This window comes from Fundulus heteroclitus, unplaced genomic scaffold (assembly GCF_011125445.2).
Source record: "Fundulus heteroclitus isolate FHET01 unplaced genomic scaffold, MU-UCD_Fhet_4.1 scaffold_62, whole genome shotgun sequence".
NCBI classification, from domain to species: domain Eukaryota; kingdom Metazoa; phylum Chordata; class Actinopteri; order Cyprinodontiformes; family Fundulidae; genus Fundulus; species Fundulus heteroclitus.
The window spans coordinates 1086989-1108296 of record NW_023397055.1 but is presented as its reverse complement, the minus strand read 5'-3'; the positions used below and the strand labels follow the sequence as shown (position 1 = coordinate 1108296).

Sequence of the window (21308 nt, the reverse complement as noted above, 5' to 3'; positions counted from 1 at the left end):
GCACCTGTCCACAGAAGATCTATCCTCCTCAACACGAACAGCCCCTGTGCCTCTCTGCCGACAGCGTGAAGAGGACACTTGCTGCTATCAACATCCGTAAGGCAACAGGTCCAGACAACATCCCAGGTCGTGCACTGAAGGACTGCGCGGGGGAATTTAAGGATGTATTCACAGACATCTTTAACACTTCCCTGAAGCAAGCTATCGTCCCATCATGTTTCAAAGCTGCCACCATCATACCTGTGCCGAAGAAAACTGCTCCATCCTGCTTCAATGACTACCGCCCTGTGGCACTGACACCCATCATTATGAAGCGCTTTGAGCGGCTTGTCATGTCACATATAAAAAACATTCTCCCCCCCCCCCACCCTGGACCCTTTCCAGTTTGCATACCGAGCCAAACGGTCTACAGAGGATGCAATCTGTTCTGCCCTCCACCCAGCCCTCACCCACCTGGAAAAAAGAGACTCATATGTGAGATTGCTGTTTATAGACTTTAGTTCTGCATTCAATACCATAATATCACAACAACTCATCTGCAAACTTGACAAACTGGGACTCAGTACCTACCTCTGCAACTGGCTACTGGACTTTCTCTGTCAAAGGCCTCAAGTTGTACGTGTTAGCAACAATACCTCGAGTAGCATCACACTGAGCACAGGGGCCCCCCAAGGCTGCATGCTCAGTCCGCTGCTCTTCACCCTGCTGACACATGACTGCACTGCAACCTACAGCAACAATCACATAGTGAAATTTGCTGACGACACAACTCTGGTGGGTCTCATCACCAAGGGCGACGAGACTCAATACAGGTTGGAGGTCGATCATCTGACCACGTGGTGCAGGGACAACAACCTCCTGCTGAATGTCAGCAAGACCAAAGAGGTGGTAGTTGACTTCCGGAGAGGTCACACCCAGCACCTGCCACTGACCATCGATGGGGCTGTGGTGGAGAGAGTGAGCAGCACCAAATTCCTGGGGGTGCACATCAGTGAAGACCTCTCCTGGACCACCAACACAGCATCACTGGCAAAAAGAGCTCAGCGCCGCCTGTATTTCCTGCGGAAACTCAGGCAAGCAAGTGCTCCACCAGCCATCATGACCACATTCTACAGAGGCACCATTGAGAGCATCCTCTCCAGCTGTATCACTGTGTGGGGCGGAAGCTGCACTGAATACAACAGGAAAGCCCTGCAACGCATAGTGAACACAGCTGGAAGGATTATTGGTGCTTCACTCCCCTCCCTGAAGGACATTTACATCACCCACCTCATCCGAAAGGCGACCAAAATTGTGAGTGATGCAAGTCACCCTGCTCACAATCTGTTTGACCTACTGCCCTCTGGGAAGAGGTACAGAAGCCTGCGCTCCCGCACCACCAGACTCACCAACAGCTTCATACACCAAGCTGTTAGGATGCTGAACTCTCTCCCCCCTCCATCCGCAGCTACATAACATCCTGGACATTGGACCCACAGATGGCCGCCTTGCCTTGCGTTACTCCACCTGCACACTTGTGCACTTTGAAACTTGTTGTTTTTATCCAGAAAATACAGCACTTCTGCTGCTCTTACATAATGACTCATATTAATACTAAAAAACAGAACTTTTGCACTAATATTTTATTTTTGCATTAATATTTTATTGACTGTCCATGTACAATTTTAAAACCAAATTTTGCTGCTTTTATTTGTTTCTTCACTGCATCTGCCCTCTTATTTACTTTTATCTGAATGTTATGTTGTCTGTGTACTTAGTCTGGTAAATATGTCTTGTCTTCACCGTGGGATAGTGAGAAACGTAATTTCGATCTCTTTGTATGTCTGGAGCATATGAAGAAATTGACAATAAAGTTGATTGATTGATTTATTGATTGAAGCTTTTCCTTTAGAAACTTAGTATCTCCCGGCCGTATTGTTAGACACTCGTCTCTTCCAGGAGAACCTGACCTCAGATCCTCATCCTGCAGAGAGTCAGACTGTCAGATGCACCCGGGTAACTTTAGTTTAACATCATCAGGTGCATAAAACACACAGACCTTATTATACCTCAGATCCAAGGTTCTGCTGCGTTGCAGCTGTAGTGTCTGACCTCTGAGTCGGAAATTATCCCAGAGGTCAGGACTATAAGTCAGAAAATAAAAGTTGATGTCAGGACTCAAGATGTCTGCTGCTCTCAACAGTTAGTAAAGCTTCATATTTTCAATGCTTTTATTTTTTATGTAACATCTAGTCAGACAACCATGTGCTACTTTTCAATGTTTATAAAATGTAATGTTTGAACACCGATATATGCATAAAATACGACATAGAACAATGTTATTGTTAGTGTTGCAGCAGCGTTAACAGTAGCCACACGATCAATGAAGAATACGCTTTGTATAGAATTTCAGGTTTTGCCAAAGTAAAAGAAATACAAAGAAGCAGCATTAAAATGTGACTTTTAGGATTTCCTATGAGATTAAACCATGGTGGTGGGCTGTCCAGGGGTTGGCTTGGGCGAGGACTAAATATAGCGATGAAGTGGCTGAATGAAAAACACTGGACTGTTGTCTCCAGAGACTCCCAGTAGCTTATCACAAAAGAAAGAGCAGGCTGTGTTGGTTTTACAAAATGAAGTATTATTTGAATGTTACATGATATTAAGATTCATTTGAAACTTCAATTATGGTTAGTATAAGTGTGCAAATATAGGCTATAAATATGTGTATTTTTTATTTGATATGCTTTACATTGTTAACATATATATTAAAAAAAAAAGTATTTGTGGCAGCTTATATTTTTGCCGTGGCTATGCGCCACAATCAACATGCCAAGTCGTTGTATTTAACTAAAATCCCGACAGCATAAACACAAGCCATTGTGGCAGTAATCACAAAGCTGCAGTTGCTGTTGCTTAAAAGGTAGCTAAATGAGTAAAAACAGATTGCAGTTTAACATTTTTGCTGTACTTTTAAGCTCCTATCACAAGTAAGTACACCGTTTCCTGAAATGCTTTACCTTAATTTTAACTTTTCCAAAAGGGTTTTACATGCTACAATGTGTCACTTCCTGTCCGACTTATCAATTTCCCGTCAAATTGATGCATAGGTCCATCTTGGCTTGACAGACAGAGATGTAGTCGCAGAAAACCACATGATGTCTGCACGACTGAATTCACTTCAACATAATTTATTTGCCACAGAGAACATCTGACCCAATTTCTGCTGGATCGTGTTTTAATTTATCAATCATTTTCTCTAGCACACATTATTACCCACAGGTGACATGACATCACAGCAATTATTATAATTTTTTTTTAAAACAGTGCTTCAGAATTTCTTTGAACTATTTGAAGGCAACAAGGAGTCGAGCCTTAAGAAAAGTCTGAACTGAAACATATTTTCCACATATCAATGTCTGTTTCTTTTGAACAAACCCATTCCTGATTTTCTCTCTCTGTCATGTTTTAATGATGTCACGACCCCCTGTTGGTCTAGGAAGGTGGAGTCATAAACATATAGGCAGAAACCGGTAAGTTCTTATAAAATGATAATTTATTTGGTAACAAAAGGTGCAAGCAATAAACAAACTAAAGGAAGGTGGATGAGGGTGCTGTGAAAATAACAAACCAAATTAAATGAAAGAGATCCTCAAAAGAAGGATTGTGTCTAACTATACACTTAAACAGAGGTGATTCTTACTAAAAAACACAGAGAGCACAGCACCCACTACACCTAATGAGACTAACATAACATGTGGCAGTCAGTAAGAACTCTGGCCCTAATTCCACCCTCTTCCTGGCCTCAAGGTAATAAATGCACATAAATCAAACACAACAAAAGATACTGGCACATGCTACTAAACACTAGTGATGTTACATTATGTGCCGAGGCTTGGAGGCGTGTGTCGAGTAATGGAGGGGGCGTTTCCGTGAAGCGCGTATCGAGGCTTGCTTCATTTAGGGGAGGAGCCGAAAACGATGACGTCCGAAGCTTCGCTGGCCGGCTGCACCACGTGACTGCTTCGGGAAGTGGTTCAGATGTTGGCGCGGCTTCGACAGCTTTTAGAAACCCCACAGGCTCCATTCAAAATGTGGGTTGTTGTAGGCGAGTTGCGGTCAGTTGAGAGAGTGGATAGAGTTTTGATAGTTTGGATAGCAGAGTTTGGATAGTGGTTATTTAGTTTGAGACAGTTAGTTTGGTGTTTGGAGAGTTTAGGAGAGAGATAGACAGATAGGAGATCAGTGCTCTCAACTATCACGCATTGACCGTCACTGACTTCACACGCTCACAGCAAACATGGCATTTTTCACGCATAAAAATCCCAACGCCCATCTGGGCAGCGGGCGATAAAAACTCCGCCTTCTGCTGAGATGTTTCAGCTTCTTTCACAGCTTGTGGCCATCAGTAAATCCTGCTGCAGTTCATGTTAACAGAGCAGCAGGAGGAGCGATCAGAGTTATGAATAATTTCAGTCTTAACAGTGGTGAAAATAAGCCGGTAAGGTCCTGCACTACGTACGCAGGAGGGGAGGAGGCGGGGGGAGCTGCTGCCAGATATTGCCTTCATTCAGAACCAGTGATGGCTGCACTCTGGATCATAAAACAGTTCTGCTCACCAGATGCTGTTTAAAACGCTACGTCTGGTTATAAGTTGTTTTTATTAATTCTGCATTTTTTAACTACATGCACCGTATTTCTGTGCCTCAGCGCTTCGGTGCGCTGCTTCCGTGCGCTTTTTTCAGGTGCGCAAAATTACGTTACTTGTAATTTGGGTGCGCGCTTTCATTTTAAAGAACTTGTAACATCAGGAGGCTGATCTCAGACCGCTCAGCTCCTATGATCACTGTATAGGAGCCATTTACGTTTTTATTTATGCATTTCCCCCGTTTATCCCTCGCACGCAGCGCACCATCGGGTAAAATCCTCCCACCTCACCGCCCAGAGCGCACTGAGGAGAGCAATAGAGATTTGTCTGGTCGACTGAGATGAGAAACCTGTTGCTGTGAAAGGTGATATAGGTTATAAACTGTTACTGTCTAGAATTGCATTGAGCTGAAAAGAGAGGACAAATCAGCAGCTGGATCGTGCGTAAAGACGCAGCGGGAACCTCTGTGTGCTTCAGTGTTGCTGCTGAGGGGAAACTGTGGGACCGTATAGTACTGGACTAATCATTGGTCACAGTACCCCAATCTGTACGTATACTTGCACTTATTTATTTATGCACCCCGGCATCATCTGTGCCATGTGAGCGTGACTTTTCAAAGGTTGGAGAAGTAGTATCAAAAAAGAGAAATCATTTGAAACCAAAAACTGTGGAGAAATAAATCCTTTATTTGTCCCCTGTCGTGGGACAAATAAAGGATTAGCTAATGTTATCTTAAATAACACTTTTTAATAGGATATATGTACTGGGTTCTTTGAAGGTCTTAATTACATTTTCTGTGTGGGCTCCAGTAACATATGATAGATAGATGTGCGGCAAACTAATGAGTTTGTAGAGGGCCGACGCGTGACTTCATCACTGTCCGACGCGTGCTTCAATAAACTCCAAATCGCTTCTGGTGGTTGCAATCATCCGTTTATTCCACTTGACAGCTATGCTTCGACTTTACAGATACTGACACATACTGATCAGGCTAAACCCATTCGTTGTTGCCAACAATAAGCGACATTATAGCACGGTCAACAGAAATTACAACCTACACCGACGCACCCACTTCCTCATACATACAAAAAAACCAGCGCGTCAGTTTGGCTCCCATTCATACCTTGGTGACTTTCACGCCCCTCCTGACACACCCATCACCCCCACACCAAATCATGAGCTCCCGTCACATCAATAATTACTAATTTCAATCATATGGCTCTTACATTCCGGCCCCTAATTATTACAAAGATAATAATAATTATTACTGTGTTAACACTATAAGAGATAAGACTACGAAACACATAATCATAAATTTCCTCGGCATCAAATTTGTCTTAATCTATCATTTAGAATAAGCAATCAACTAGAGAAAGGAAAATCACTGGTAAACAGAAAGGAGAGAAAAGTTTGTTAAATGTTCATGGCATCGCCGCCTCCTGAAGCAGACACAACTTGGTAATGGGTCTTTCCAGGAAGCTTGTCTTGGTCTTGATGCGAACTGTCTGCACAAGTCCTCCTTTATCTGGAACAACACTCACAACTCTACCCATTAACCAAGAGTTGCGTGGAGCAGAGTCGTCCACGATGAGGACGACATCTCCTGGAAAAAAGTTCCGTCTTGTGCCGTTCTTGTAGTTGAGGCAAGTATTCCTTTAACCAACGCTTCCAGAAGAGATCCGCCATATATTGCACCTCCTCTCCATCTTCGCCGAGTGTAGACATCATTCTTGGAAAACACTCCTGGTGGTAATAAAGGCATGGTCTTTAAAAGAAGAAGATGATTTGGAGTTAGTGCTTCCAGGTCGTGGGCATCAGTAGAGGCTTTGGTTATAGGTCGACTATTGATGATAGCCTCAACTTCGCAGAAAACCGTCCAAAGACTTTCTTCATCAAGACTCTGTGTTCTCAAAACAGAATTTAACACTTTCCGAACAGACTTAATAAGACTTTCCCATGCACCTCCATGGTGTGAGCCAGTAGGGGGATTGAAAGACCATTTTATTCCTTTCTGAAGGAGAGTATTATTGATTAGAGTTTGATTCCATCTTTCAGTTTCTTTTCTTAACTCGCGTTCAGCTCCTACAAAGTTGGTTCCATTGTCAGAACGCAGCTCCAGCACTTGACCACGTCTAGCAATAAATCTTCGGAGCCCATTGATGAAGGAATCAGTATCCAGTGATGACAACATCTCAAGGTGAACTGCTCTTATTGCCATGCAGGTAAAGATGACTCCATATCATTTCAACAGGCTCCTTCCACGCTTAATTTCAAAGGGACCAAAACAATCCACACCAACACAAGTAAATGGGGGTTTGTCTGGACACACTCGTTCCTGTGGAAGGTCTGCCATCCTTTGACTTCCTGGTACAGCATGGAGTCTTCGACAAATCATGCATTTTGATAGGGTCTTCCTGATTGCAACGCTGGCACCTGGGATCCAATACTTTTGACGCAGTTCAGCAAGCATATGATTACGTCCACCATGGCCTGTCTGATGATGTATATGGCGCAGTAAAATTTGTGAGATGTGAAGGTCTTTGGCCAATATGACTGGGTATTTAGCTTCAGCAGGCATAGCTGCTTAGCTTAGCCTTCCACCAACTCTTAGTACACCACCTTCAAGATCAGGATCAAGCTTATAGAGCTGGCTTGTTTTCTTCACACCTTCATGTTTCTGTAAACTTGTCATTTCCTCTGGATATCGCTTTCTTTGACAATAGCAGATGATAGCACTCTCAGCCTTTCTAAACTCCTCCACTGATAAGGCTCCCAATGCAACATTTTTCTTGTACACATTCATTTCTTTCTGCAATCTTTCTTGAAATTTAACATCATCAAGCCTGAAGTTTGCAAGGTCCAACTTCAGTTGTGCTCTCTTTTGAGCAAGTTTGGACAGTAATTGTTTAAACCTAAGTAGCCACCCAACCATTGTTTTCAATTTATCTCAAGAGGAAAATGAATGAATGAAGTCCATTATCGGATCCACTTGTTCATTGGTGCATGTTGCATTAACAGAAACCAATGTCTTAACCTCTGGATCTTCTGGATCCTCCAGAGCAAAATGAGTTATGTCCTCAGGATTTACAGGCCATTTCCATTCAGGGCCATGAAGAAACTTTGGTCCCGACACCCAGGCATTAGCCTTCAAAAGAGACTCCATACTTGTTCATCTGGATGCCAGATCTGCTGGATTAATACTGGTAGCAACGTACCTCCACTGTGAAGGATTTGACAAATTGAGTATTTCTCCAACTCGATTTGTCACAAAAGTCTTAAACCTCAATCTTTCATTTTTGATGTACTTCAAAACTGAAGTACTATCAGTCCAAAATACTGAGTCTTGTAGTTCCATCCTTAACTCCTTCTTCAACAGCTTATCCATACGGCTGGCAACCACTGCAGCAGTCAACTCCATGTGAGGGATGGTGATGGGTTTCAGTGGAGCTACCCGGGCTTTACCCATTACAAATGCACAATGCACTTGTCCATCAGCATTACACTGCAACAGGTAGCTCACTGTTCCATACTGTTCCCCACTGTTCTCGCTTGCATCACTGAAATGATGTAGCTGCAAACTTGTGGCTTGTCCAAAGTCCTGTGGTTTCAGACATCTGTTAACTCCAAACCGTTCAAGCCGATGAAGTACTTCCAACCAGTTTTTCCACTTCTGGACCATATCATGTGGCAAAGGATCATCCCAGCCAACGTGTCTTCTGCTTAGATCTTGTAGAATCCCATTTGCGACTAAGACAACTGGTGCCAGAAATCCAAGAGGATCGTAGATGGAACTTATGATGAACAAGACTCCTCGTCTTGTCAGAGGTCTATCTTTGAGAATGATCTTGAATTTCAGCAGGTCTGATTGTACACACCACTGTATTCCCAACACACGCTCCACAGGTAGATCATCATTATCCATATCCAGGTTCTTCACCTCAATGGATCTTTCATGCTGTGGTATAACAGTAAGAACACTGCGTCGGTTACTTATCCATTTGAGAAGTTGAAATCCGCCTTTCTTGCACAAAGCACGGAGTTCTTGATATAATGAGACAGCTTCCTCTTCTGTGCTCACAGAGACCAAACAGTCATCCACATAAAAGTTGTGAAGCACCGCATCTATGACATTTGGTGTAAACATCTTTTGATTGTCCTCTGCACACCTTGTCAGTGCAAAACATGCACAGTTTGGAGATTATGTAGCTCCAAAAAGATGTGCAACCATTTGGTACTCCACCAGATGCTGATCATATTCTCCATTTGGCCACCAGAGAAATCTCAACAGATCAGAGTCAGATGGTGGTACTCGGACCTGGTGAAACATGGCCTCAATGTCTGCTGTGATAACAACAGGTTCCTTTCTGAATCTGGTGATTACACCAACCAATGAACTGGTGAGGTTTGGACCTTGTAAAAGTTGGTCGTTTAAAGATTTTCCTCCAAATGCTACACCACAGTCAAACACGACTCTTATCTTTTTCTTGTGAGGATGATATACTCCATGGTGTGGTATGTACCAAACCCTCCCATCACACCGTTCAAGACTTTCAACCGAGACTCTTTCAGCATAACCCTTGGAAATTATATCATTCATGAAGTTAGTATAATCAGAAAGAAATTGATGGTTTTTGGTAAACATCCTTCTGAGATTCAAAACACGCTGTTCAGCCAATTTCCTATTGTTGGGCATTTTCAGATCTTTGTGTCTCAGAGGTAAAGCAATGGTGTAATGTCCCTCTTCCAGCTTAATTGACTCTGTAACTAGCTCCATGAACTGATTATCTTCTCTGGACCATCCAGGTTGTTCATCTCGAGAACATTCAGGAAAATCAACCTTCTGTTGTTGTTGCCATAAGTTCTCAAGTCTTGACACAGAAATTCTGTTAACAGTAACCGTTGATTGTAGCTCTCTGGTGTCGACATCACCGTCTCCTCTGAGAGGTCCATTCACTGTCCACCCAAGAATTGTTCTAACTGCATAGGGACCTCCATTTTGGCTTCGGATGACATCCCAAGGCTCCAGCGCTTTAGGCACATTGGTCCCAATAAGCAAATCGACTCCTGAATTGATTTCAGTTATCCTCAAATTTTTCAGATGTGGCCATCTTTCAATATCTTCTTGATGGGGGATGTTGCTGTTTTACCTGACTCCGCCAGATAGATTTGCTCCGCATATCCATCTGGAAACCTTCCGTTGAAGTAATAGACCCCTTGCATCTGACGTCACGGTCACGTGATCGGGGGTGCGCGCCTCCATCTTGGTGGGCAGGCTAGCCTGACAGCCCGTCTACTACATGACAAAACGGGTGATTTAGAGCGTACTTTTAGTTAGTTTATTTTTGGAATCTAAACAATGCCTACGACTTGTTGTGCTCCCGGTTGCACAGAGAGGCATTCCAAATCGTTGGATGTACGTTTCTGTCGTTTACCGAAGGATGAGGAAAGAAGAAAGAAATGGATATTTTCAATGAAAAGAGCGCAGGCAGACACTCCCAATGGACTGGGGGAGCCAACATACTACGAGAGAATTTGCAGTCTACACTTCATCTCCGGTAAATTACAACTTAATTCGGCTCTAGTCATTGTTCTACTTAAATAGCGGCGGAGGGGAGGTAGCTATCGCTACACGGGCCGGAGAAGCGGCCCGTGTAGCGATAGCTACCTCCCCTCCGCCGCTGTCTGAAGCAGCAACAGCGGCTTCTCCGGCCCGTGTAGCTGTTGCTGCTTCAGACAGCGGCGGAGGGGAGGTAGCTATCGCTACACGGGCCGCTTCTCCGGCCCGTGTAGCGATCGTTACACGGGCCGGAGAGCCGCCGCTGTCTGAAGCAGCAGGAAGCGGGTGCTGCTCCAGACAGCGGCGGAGACAGCAGACAGCGGCGGCTCTCCGGCCCGTGTAACGATCGCTACACGGGCCGGAGAAGCGGCCCGTGTAGCGATAGCTACCTCCCCTCCGCCGCTGTCTGAAGCTACACGGGCGGCTCTCCGGCGGCGGCGGAGGCGGCAGCCAGGGCGGCGGAGGCGGCTCTCCGGCCCGTGTAGCGATCGTTACACGGGCCGGAGAGCCGCCGCTGTCTGAAGCAGCAGACAGCGGCGGCTCTCCAGCGGCGGAGTCAGCAGCCGCGGCGGCGGAGGCGGCGCTGTCTGCTGTCTCCGCCGCTGTCTGGAGCAGCACCCGCTTCCTGCTGCTTCAGACAGCGGCGGCTCTCCGGCCAGTGTAACGATCGCCACCTCCCCTCCGCCCGTTCACAGGCGCTAGTACTTCTGTGTTTACGCTGCAATGTCGCCGACACCCCCAACCATTTTAACAAGACAAAAACACCTAAATAATCCGTAGTGAGTGATGTTTTTTTTAACCTACCGGGCGGGTCTTCCTCTCTGCTTTGTGCTGTTGCACAAACATGTCTGAACATCCATCCATCCATTTTCTGACCGCTTAATCCCTCATGGCGTCGCGGGCGTTGCTGGAGCCTTTTTCCCGATATAAAATAATTGTAGCAGTCCAGTGGTTTCAGGGGCTTTCGTGCTCTCTTGTCCGTACTGGCCTGCCGTGTTTATAAAGCAGCTGTGTCGCGGTAGAAACCCTTGGCCAGCATTTCACAGACTCGCTCCGTCCCTTCAGGCTTTTGCTGTGTGGATCTGGCAATCTGATACCATCAACCATCAACTTACTCTTAAAACGATCTTGTGATACGTTATCTAAAGAAGAAAAATACCTGGAGAACTCGTCATTTCGTCAAATGGCGTGCCAACCAATATGGCCGCCACGCAAGGGGTTCTGGGTAACGGAGTCACGTGGTTGCAAGGGGTCTATTTTGGGAAGGGGCGAAAATACTGGTTAGCTGATTGGCCTATGTTGGTGATAGACGGGCCAAATGAACCAATCAGATTCGTCGTCGCTCGTAACAGAGCAACGACGAAAACACAACCACAAGCCAAGCTACTCTTGCTGCTGCAGGTAAAGGCTCGTTAGCTCAGCAGAGAAATACTCTGTAATTCCGATTAAACTTGCTCGATAGCCACGCTAACGCTAGTTTCATCGGCTGAAGCTGCCATGTTCTTTAGACTGAACTGTAGCGCTTCCCGTTGCGTCACACCTCAACCCGCCTCAAAGCCAACGCTGATTGGACGTTCGTTTGGTGAACGGCTCCAAATTTTCTTTAACGGAGAGTAGCCAGACTGATCTGCGAGTGAAACCTTGAAAGCTCGCGAGATCAGGATGGTCTCACGAGGCTAGTTGCTGTTATGAACGGGCATACTTCTCTGTGTGAATAAGTCAGGTAATTCACAAAAGATGTCTTCATTCAACCCAGCAATTTCCAAATCTGACACAATGTTGCTTCCAACCACCCTTTCTTGACCCATTGTCCGTAAAAGGATGCTTGTATGTCTCCCAGAGACATATAATCTGTTCATCAGTTCTTCGGTGCAGAATTAGGCATAGCTTCCAGGATCTAAAAAGGCATATGTTATTATTGTCTTCTGGCTCTTTGTAGACTTCACTCTGACTGGTAAAATAGAGAGAGTACAGCCATGCTCACCGGCCCCAGTTAGACCACTGGATTGAGCAGAGATGGAGGCACTTCCACTTGTTGTCTCCACTTCCTTCATCTTATGGACTGGACGAGTTTCCTTTTCTTTGGAGAAGACATGAAGCATAGTGGGATGTCTTAAACTACACACTTTACTGTGATGTTGCATTTTACAGTCCTTGCTGATATGCCCAGTGCATAAACAGCCAAAACACACCCCATTTTCTTTCAGAAATGTCAACTTCTCCCCATGTGTCCTCTTTTCCAGTAGAGGGCATGTGTCCAAGGAATGTCCAGCTCCACAAAATAAACAACTCTTTATAACAGCTGTCTCTTGTCCCTTCTTTACTTCAAAGTCAATTTCTTCTGCATATCTCCAACAATAGTAGCAAAACTACTTCCTTTCATCTTTAATTGCTGCTGTGATTTATAGATTCCTACATCCTTCTTTGGTCTAGATAAAGAATCTTGAATATCACCAAAAAGTGGATCACTGCCGATCTTCACTTGCCTTTCCACAAACCCAACAATGTCACTGAAAGTTACTCTTCTTTTGAACTTCTCTTGCAAATCACACACATCATTTCTCCATCTGTCCCGCAGCTTAAGGGGCAGTTTTTTGATGATTGCTTGCATGTTGGCAGGAACATCCAACTCATGCATACAGCCATTGTTTTCCATCACATTACAGCATTCTCTGAGCAGAAAGCTGAATGCTTGTAAAGCTTTTACATCTTCTGCTTGCAAAGCCGGCCATGACAAAACCTTATTTACCCTACTAAAAAAAAAGTGCTTTATTGTATTTCAAGTATATTCATATTTCCTATAGTTTACTGAAAATGTACTTAGACAAATTGTACTTTTTGTAAATATATAAAAAGTATACTAACATTACGCTTTCATGTTAATACTTTTAACACACTTTAACATAATTACACTATGTTACACTTTATAGAAATATATTATTAAAAAGTATACTTTAAGTGAAAGTTATGTGTAATTTCTAAAGTGTACTTATTTTAAATTTGTTTTTACATATATTTTTGATATATTTTAAATTGTATGCTCAAAATTGTCATTGTAACGTACATTGAAAGCATATTTTAAAAGTACACATTTTAATATCGACACTGTAATATTAAGTTTGAGTGCATTTTAAGTTACATTTGAATCTAATTATGAAGTGAAGTTTTATACGCTTGTACTTCAGGTAATTCTTTTGGAAAGTGTTCAATAGTATAACTACAAAAATGCACTTAAACCCTATTATGCAATTTTGTGCTGTGTGTAAAGTACACAGATAGCAATTATTGCAGTTGTTATGTAATGTTTAATAAGTTTTGAAAAAGAAATATGATACAATACATCTTACACACAAAACCACATTGAACAAAACACTAAATGTTCACTTCAAAAGTACAGGTGCACAAAAATGTGTGTTCTGCTGAAAAGCAAGTGGTTTAAAGCTGGTGCAGTGCTACATTATGATCTAACATATAGCATAACCCACATTGCAACAGAAAAGTTAATACTGGCCAAATTACATGCACAAGAAATAAACTTAACACATTACAATTGTCTCAAGTGTTCAAAAAAGAACATTTCATTAGTATTGTTTAATGGATCAAAGCAGGGCTACTGCAAACAAGACCAATTGGTGAGTGCACATATTTAAAAGTCGCTGACAGCACTTCATGCGTATAGGAGTGATATGTGGAGGTTGTTTGGTTGATGTATGTAGTAACTCCCCAAGAATTTTAGTCTCTTTCAACATTGTTTGGAAGTGGAATGACATAAATTTTGTCCTTGGACTTAACCATTACACATTTACGTTTAAGTGATTGGGGATGCACAGCAAATACATTATGGGTGTGAGACACCTCATTTATAAATGTGGATGATATGTTTAACTGAGCATCTCTACAAACCTTTCCTCCACTCTTGGCAAGCTCTTTTACTAATATACAGAAGTTTGTGGATGTGGATGAGGCCCCATCATCAGATGTAAAGGCCACCAGGGTCATAACTTCGCACAATGTTCCATCATCTAACTGTACAACTGAATTATTTCTCTTTTTAAGAGTTCTGTTGTTATATGAATGATAGACCACACTGCTACAAATGAAACGGTCATAAAATAAACCTGAATGAACTGTCACTCCTATGAAACTTTCAATAGCCATCCTCTGCAACACAGATGTGCTACCTTTCTTCGGGCAGCCAAAACCTCTGACATTATGTTCAAACTCCTTTGATTTCTTTCTTAAGCTAGAGGTACTCTGAAGTTTGTCAAATAATGCCTTTATGCTGTCATTAGCATTTGCCATTGTAGTCCCTGCTTTTGTTGAGAGATCCCTCCACCGAAGAAATCTATTCACTATTTGTGTTGGCACATGTGTTGTTCCACTGAAAAACCTAAGCAAAGTACCATTAAATGATTCAAATGGAAACGTGGATGTTGCCCACAGTGGTCCCCAGTTGTGCACGCTTGCTGCCAAGTGCATTAATAAATGCACTTTGAAAGAAGCATTTGCAGCACCATAAAGTTTCTCAAAGTTAAGCACAAACTTTCGCAGAGCTTGTTCTGCCATATCCACATGTCTCACTTTAATGGCATCCTGAAGAAGAGTGTGCATTGCAAAAACTAAAAAAAAAAGATGATTCCAATACTTCTTTTTCAGAATGCCATTCAAAACAGGCAATGCATAAAACAACAAAAATGACCTCCACTCAGATGCTTTCCAGAATTTTCTGTCTTTCACTGATCTTGGTGCCCTTGTGACCTCCACAGGTGGGTTAATGGCTAGCAATTCCTGGTCTATATCACTGACCTTGCCGCCCAAGTACCAGTCTTCATTATGGTGCTTACTGTCTAGCCACAGAGATGCGATCTGTTTAGTGACACCCAGGCAGACACTGTGTTGGTAATAAATCCAGTGATCATTTTGAAGCTCTCAAGTTCCATTAAAGGGGATGGGCCTTTCACACCCATTACTGGATAAGCAGGTGTCGCTAGCATAGCATGCCGAGAATGATCCATCTCTGTCCTTAAAGGTGGTTCTGGGGTTTCCCAGACATAGGGGCCACCACCAGTGTGAAGGCAGAAGTCACACCCATATTTGCCGTTGAACTGTTTTGTGTTTCTCAGGAGGGGGCGGGCAATTGAATCTGAGGAGCACAGGAGTAAATGAACTTTGCTTGTATGCTCTACTTTTTCAGAGTCTATCCATTTAATTCCAGTCTGTTCCAGTTCCTTGAGCTCTGCCACAAAAGCAGTTAAAAATGTGATCATATTCGGCTTACTTTTACCAAACCATAAGCATGGTATACATATGTTGGCTTGACAATCTTTTGGTGACAGCTCTATGACTTGACACTGAATTGGCCATATCTGAAAATTATTACTGTTAAAAACTGGAATTCTGTCACAATTCCACAGAACTGATATGTCATCGGCCCCTATTTGTCCACTCTGCTTAAGTTTTTTGTATTCAGCCCCACACTGAATATCTGAAACAATGCCTGGAATCGATTCTCTTTCATTTAAATGTATCCCAGATTTTTCCACAATGTCCACAATTTGGGTTGATAGACTACGTACAAGAAAGTAAGACCCAACCCTTAAATTTATCTCAATGTCAAATTCAGCATTACAAGAAGAACAATTTTTTGGAGCTGACTCTCTGGGTCCCATATAGCTTTCACAGTTTACACAGTAGAAATGGGGCGCATAATGGCCAAACTGCCCATATGCTTTATAAAAAAGATATGAGGTTGCTGGCACCAAGCCAGGGAAATGTTCATTAAACATTGTAAGAAGATCCTGAAGAGCTACTCCTGTCAAATTGTGCCTCAGTACATATGACATGAGTAAGAGCAGACTCTGTCCTTTTGTGATGGGAGCACCAGGGTATACAGGATCATCATCATGGTGTTTCTGTAATACAAGACAAGATTGCTCACATTCATACCTAAAACACAATGGGACACATAAGCCAAATTATAACGACAGTATTGTCCTAATAAGAGAGATGTCTCATACATGTTATGTAAAATAACAATATACAGACAATCTGTAATTAAATGATGGTACCTTCAATTGGTTTGAATCTTGATTTCCGGCTTGACTCCTCTCTTCCTCTCTGTCCTCTTGTCCACTTCCACCATCTTCCTCTCTGTCGTCATGTCCACTTCCATCATCTTCTTCTCTGTCCTCTTGTCCACTTCCATCATCTTCTTCTCTGTCCTCTTGTCCACTTCCATCATCTTCTTCTCTGTCCTCTTGTCCACTTCCATCATCTTCTTCTCTGTCCTCCTGTCTCTCTCCATCCACTTCTTGGTAATCTGCATTACTATGATCTGCAAGACAAGTCTGAGACAAATGTAGAGCAATTAAATGCAGCTTCGGTGGTCTAAAACATATAGTTGAACATTGGGATATAAAAATAGCTACATTTACTAGATAATAATTCTTTCTCCTGAACTTACCTTTTCAGTAACTTGTCTTCTGTAAAGGGATGTTCTTGGAACTGAAGATGTACAAAGAAATCTCTTGTAGAACAATTTTCTCTGTTTCTGTGGATACAGTAAAAACAAAGATAATAGGAAACCTGAACACAGTAAGAGCTTTATCCACTAGCTAGCACTAGTGTTTATGTATAATTACCCTTGATGACTTACAGTGGACTTGGGCAAACATTTCAGAATGAAGATATAATACTGGAAGCAATACTGTCTTTTAGAAAACCACCAGATAGGTTTATCTTATAGGCTGGGATATTATAATATACCTACCAACCTATTTTTTCCTGCAAATGTCATAGTAAGTCAGAAGCTATAACACATATATGTTTTAAAGTCTTTAATGAGTGTATGGGGTCTGTTAATGATTTTCACGTAAAAACAGTGTAGGCCTACTTCACATTTTTACATCATATAGCTAATAACACTTTAACAAAAATGTCTTGAGGGTAGTAGTTATCTTGACTTCGTAATGTTATACAGAATACAAAATTTTTTCAGGCGGAAGAGTAAAATAGACATTTTCGTTGTAGCCCACAGCATTTCCCCAATTGTATTTTTCTTTACCTGGTTCGGTTGAAGTCTTCTCTTTTTTTGTTGTTCTTGGCGTCCCTATCTCTGGTTGACTCTCGTCAGAATTCAAATGTCTCTTCAGTTTTCGTTTTGCTGGCATGATGATTTGGAATAGCAACTGTAACATACAAGACTGTATAAAACGTCTCTAAAATTCGTATTTTAAAAAAAATATATATATCGGCGCCGAGTCTCTGACCAATGAACTGCATTGCTTTTCACTTTCAGCCAATCAGAGCTGCGGCCGTTCTCATCCGTTGCATCCATCTGAGCGGCGGCGTCACTCGCGTGAAAGCAGGTTGGCAGGTTAGGATAGACTACGGTTAGTAGGGAACAATGTCATTCCAATTCGCCATTTACTACTTATTTGATAAAACACTTAAAGTGGAGAGTACGTCGCTCATTCTTGGTAGCAACCAGTTCACCCAAGTGGTATCCAAGCCGGACCTTGATGACGACACGAACTGGATTGAAATAAAGTGGCTTACGAGAAAAGAACCAAAGAGGACGGTGGCTGCTAAGGTTCTGTTATTTGGAGGCAAGTATGGAGAATACCTATTAATTTCCCAACTATTTCAGCTACCTTGCAGCTCTAACTGTTTAATTGTGTCGTTGTTAGGAAGAATGTCTTGGCTAAACTTAATTTTTCTTACTCTTCTTGTTATATCAGACTCCTACAAAGAACTCGTGTCGAAAAAGAATTTGTTCCTTCTCGGTAAGGATATATGGGGCGAGGAGGAAAGCAGGGGTGTGCGCATGAAAAAGAAAATGTGGGAGACCGACGTAGTAAAGCCTAAAACGGCCGTGCAGGTGAGTGCATGCAACTTTCCTTAATGCTAGCGCAAAAGCTGCTCCAATAGTTTGGCTAGCTACACACCCATGTGCTTTCCGTTATGGTAGTGGTTTTAACAAAATTCAAATCATTTAGTAAAAAACAGTAAAGCGATGCTAAAATACTCCAATACAAACCATGCATGACAAATCCCACTCAAGTTAAAGTGCATAATTATTTGCAGTAAAATGTAGCTAAACTATCAAATAAATGTACTGATTTACTCCCTCTGACTGACATATTGTTATAGATGAAAACATTAAATGAATAATACTGAAACATCATGATGTAGCAGCATTTTGTTGTTGTAGCTGCCAGATGTAGGACTATAGATTCAACTACTGTTAAGGCATTTTTACATACAGAGACACCAAATAAGCTACATCTGGGGGGGGGGGGGGGGGGGGGTGAGATAATTAATGGAAGATTAAATCAGAAAACATCTAAAATGTCAACCTGATTACACAAAGCTTTCTGTAGGACTCATAAAACTTGGAAACCACTAGGTCAATCATTAACAATGTGCTATAATTTTTTTTTTTTTTTTTTTTTTTGCAAATCTTTAGCTTTACACCTGCCAGTAGGATGCACTGAAGCAACACCAAGCAGAAATTAACAATCTAATACTATTAAAAGAGAAAAAGGGCATCACTAATCCTTGAATTTTAAACCAGTTGAGGTTTATTTGATCAATGATGAATATTTATAGTCAAGAAGCAAGAATTTGGCAAGAAACACAATTTGAGAAAGTTTTCCCTTGCGTTCAGCAGAGTGTGCTCTATATAATCAATGATCTATATAATCATGATCAGTGATTATGGAGGCTCTGTTCTTCGCCACTACTGCCGCACCTCTACTTCCATTGTCTGTCAGGGTGCTGATGAAATTATTTCTGTGTTTTCTCTAGTATAAATTTATCCTGGATTTAATTAGGCTTAGTATGCTAGTGAGAATTTTACACTGTGATGACAGTCTTAACTTTGTTTTTACTTTATAAACGTTTTTGACAGGCAAAACAAACGAGGATCAAAGAGGCAGCCAGCAACCAGGTGTTACAAAACCTAAAGGCTTCCCTGTCTCAAAAGAGGGCCCTAGACACACAAGATCACTACTGCAGTTCTGACGATGAATCTCCACAAAGGGTAAGGCATACTTTTTTCTTGAGCAGGTGGCTACGATGTTTACAACACCAAAAACTGTGGTGTCCTTCAGACACTTCATTAACATTAAAAATTTGATAGAATGTTTTCGTCCTGTGACTCTAACATCTATTAGACATCATTAACGTCTAATAGACACAATCATAATTAACACAAATTCTTTGTATTAATTATGATGGTAGTCTGTCTATTTTAGTTTTTAAAAACTCATCTATGCCAACGCCAACTTCAGTGATATATCTTCTATTTTTTTCTAATTAAATATTGTAGTCTTTACTACAACTCAAATTTCAGGATATGATTAATCATTTTCTTACTTTTACTATATAAATGTTTTTCTTCAGGGAAAGCGAGCAAAGATTTATAAGGCAGCAAGACGTGTGCTTTTACCCCTGGCATCCAGTCCCAGTTCTGATGACGCCACATACATAGGGAGTTCACAACGGCATGACATTGTAAGTCATACTTCTTTCCTAGCTGTTGTGTATTTTCAAACACAAATTCTTTCTCTGTTGAATTGCTTCTCACAGCTCTTTTCTCTTGTCACTTTTTTCAGGACCATGCCTCAGATGAAGCGTTGGGTTTCTCCTCAGCCCAGAGAACGGCAAGTACATTTATATTGAATATTATATTATTATGATGAAATTATATCATATTGATTGAATAGGTCAGGCAAAGGTCAGAGATCTTACATCCAGCTGCAGGTAAAACCTTATCTCACAATTGTTACATATCTTATTTCTTCCAATAAACTCCTTTTGGCTGCCATGTGCATACCAACTAAGCATAATGTATTTCATTTACTTTTATTTAATATATTCAACAATATAATAATTTTCAAACACCTTTCATTATTGTTTTGTCCCACACAGTAGTGTGGATTAGAAGAGTGTCCTTTACATACAGTATTTCCTTTGAGAAATAAAATGTATATATAGATATAAAAAGCATGTACATGCACACGTGTGTGTCTAAAAATATTGTCACTAATAACAAATAAGGGCTAATAATAATAATAATAAAATCTTTATTTATATGGAACCTTTAGAACAGCATTTATTAGGGCTAAACGATTTTCGAAAATAATCTGATTGTGATTTTTTTTATCTTAATATTGTGATTTAATGCGATTTTTTTCCAGTTTAATTTATCATGTCTTTTTAAACATATACAAACAACAAATCAATTTGTTTCCCCGGCGTGCGGATTAGTTGCTAAAAGACCCGTCCGTCCGTCTTCTTCCGCTTATCCAGGGTCGGTTCGCGGGGGTAGCAGCTTCAGTAGGGAGGCCCAGACGTCCCTCTCCCCGGCCACTTGGCCCAGCTCCTCAGGAGGAATCCCAAGGTGTTCCCAGGCCAGCCGGGAGACATAGTCCCTCCAGCGTGTCCTGGGTCTTCCCCTGGGCCTCCTCCCGGTGGGACGTGCCCGGAACACCTCTCCAGGGAGGCGTCCAGGAGGCATCCTGACCAGATGCCCGAGCCACCTCAACTGGCTCCTCTCGACGTGGAGGAGCAGCGGCTCTACTCTGAGTCCTCCCCGGATGACTGAGCTCCTCACCCTATCTCTAAGGGAGAGCCCAGACACACTACGGAGAAAACTCATTTCAGCCGCTTGTATCCGGGATCTCGTTCTTTCGGTCACGACCCAAAGCTCGTGACCATAGATGAGGGTAGGAACGTAGATCGACCGGTAAATCGAGAGCTTCGCCTTTTGGATCAGCTCTCTCTTCACCACAACGGACCTGTAAAAAAGGCTGTGCTAAAAGACCCACAGCATCTAAACTTAAAGCAGAAATTATTGCGTTCTGCCGACAATATATTTCAACCAAAATTGCAATCTTGACTTTTCTCTGCATTAACCACAAGCAACAAAAATGGCCTCTAAATAAAGATGTTTGTAAACAAGAACTATTTAAAACAATAATTTTTAATGTTTCTATTAATCAGAATATTGTTCAACAGAACAGCTTTTAATTGATTTAGACATTGATCCTTGTTGAACATAAGTACAACCAACAAGCAAGTCTATGTATTAAACTGATTGACCAGAACTTAATGCTATAT

At 42.0% G+C, this 21308-nt stretch overlaps 1 long non-coding RNA gene across 1 annotated transcript; it reads left to right on the top strand.

Moving 5' to 3' along the window:
• Positions 1 to 19114: 19114 nt before the first annotated feature.
• On the top strand, positions 19115 to 19854 carry LOC118561355. The gene is made up of 3 exons (XR_004929984.1): positions 19115 to 19227; positions 19590 to 19700; positions 19802 to 19854. It is a non-coding gene; the product is annotated as an uncharacterized LOC118561355 (long non-coding RNA).
• Positions 19855 to 21308: the final 1454 nt, after the last annotated feature.